General features: G+C 32.5%; 1 non-coding gene across 1 annotated transcript; it reads left to right on the forward strand.

Annotated features, from left to right (window-relative positions):
• The first annotated feature begins 822 nt into the window (after positions 1-822).
• LOC114672965 (U6 spliceosomal RNA) lies at positions 823-929 on the forward strand. The gene has a single exon (XR_003723479.2). It is a non-coding gene; the product is annotated as a U6 spliceosomal RNA (small nuclear RNA).
• Positions 930-1,168: the final 239 nt, after the last annotated feature.

The following is a 1,168-nucleotide window of genomic DNA, read 5'->3' on the forward strand; positions in this document are numbered from 1 at the left end:
ATCCCAGCTACTCAGGAGGCTGAGGCAGGAGAATCCCGTGAACCTGAGAGGTGGAGGTTGCAGTGAGCCGAGATTGCACCACTGCACTCCAGCCTGGACGACAGAGCAAGACACTGTCTCAAAAAAAAAAAAAAAAAAAAAAAAAGTGTAACGCTTCCTGCAATTTCATGAGATATTCCAGCATTTTTCCAATAATTTCATTCCCTCTTTTTTCTTTAAGTTGGCTAAATCAGCCTTGGTTTCTTACAAACAGAAGAGTTTAACTCTTAAATTCTTTCAGATTTTCTCTATCTGTGGATATGTGCAAATATATAACATGTAATAAAAATAGGACCATACTCTATAAACCATTTTGTTAGATATATGAACATTTTTCAAAGACAATAAATATTATTTATTATTAACAATATAATACTGTACATATGTACTATTGTTTCTTTAACCTACTTCTTATTTTTGCCATTTAGGGGGTTTAATATTTTTCTCTATTATTTAAAACTTCTACTTCTTTTTTAGGATAAATTCCTGAAAGTCACATTGCTGGGCAAAGTAAACGCAATTTGGAAGACTCTTAATTTATATAACCAAATTATTTTAGAAAATGTGTGCCAATTTACATTGTCATTTTTGAAGAATTACAGTAATTTTCTTATATGACAACAACATTAGAAATTGTAATTATTTTGTATGTTTGTCAATCTAGTAAACAAAATGACACCCCTTTGTTTTAACTGGCATTTGTTTGATCGTTGTGAAACGAATCTTTTTTCAACCCAAATTCATGGCTATTTGTGTAATTTCATTTGTAAAATGTGTGTTTTGGTGCTCACTTTGGCGGCACATATACAAAAATTAGAACAATACAGAGAAAATTGCCATGACTCCTGCATAAGGATGACATGCAGATTTGTGAAGAATTCCATATTTTCATAAGAATGATACAATGAACTTTCGGGACTGGGGGTGAAGGTCGAATGGGGAGTGGAGGTTAAAAGACTATATATTGGGTACATTATGCAATGCTTGGGTGATGGGTATGCTACAGTCTCAAAAATCACCACTAAAGAACTTATCTATGTTACCCAAAACCACCTGTACACCAAAAACTATTGAAATAAAAATTTAAATTGTCCTTTGTCCACTTTTCTGTTGGAATTTTAATTTTTTC

Source organism: Macaca mulatta, chromosome 15, assembly GCF_049350105.2.
Source record: "Macaca mulatta isolate MMU2019108-1 chromosome 15, T2T-MMU8v2.0, whole genome shotgun sequence".
Classification (NCBI taxonomy): Eukaryota; Metazoa; Chordata; class Mammalia; order Primates; family Cercopithecidae; genus Macaca; species Macaca mulatta.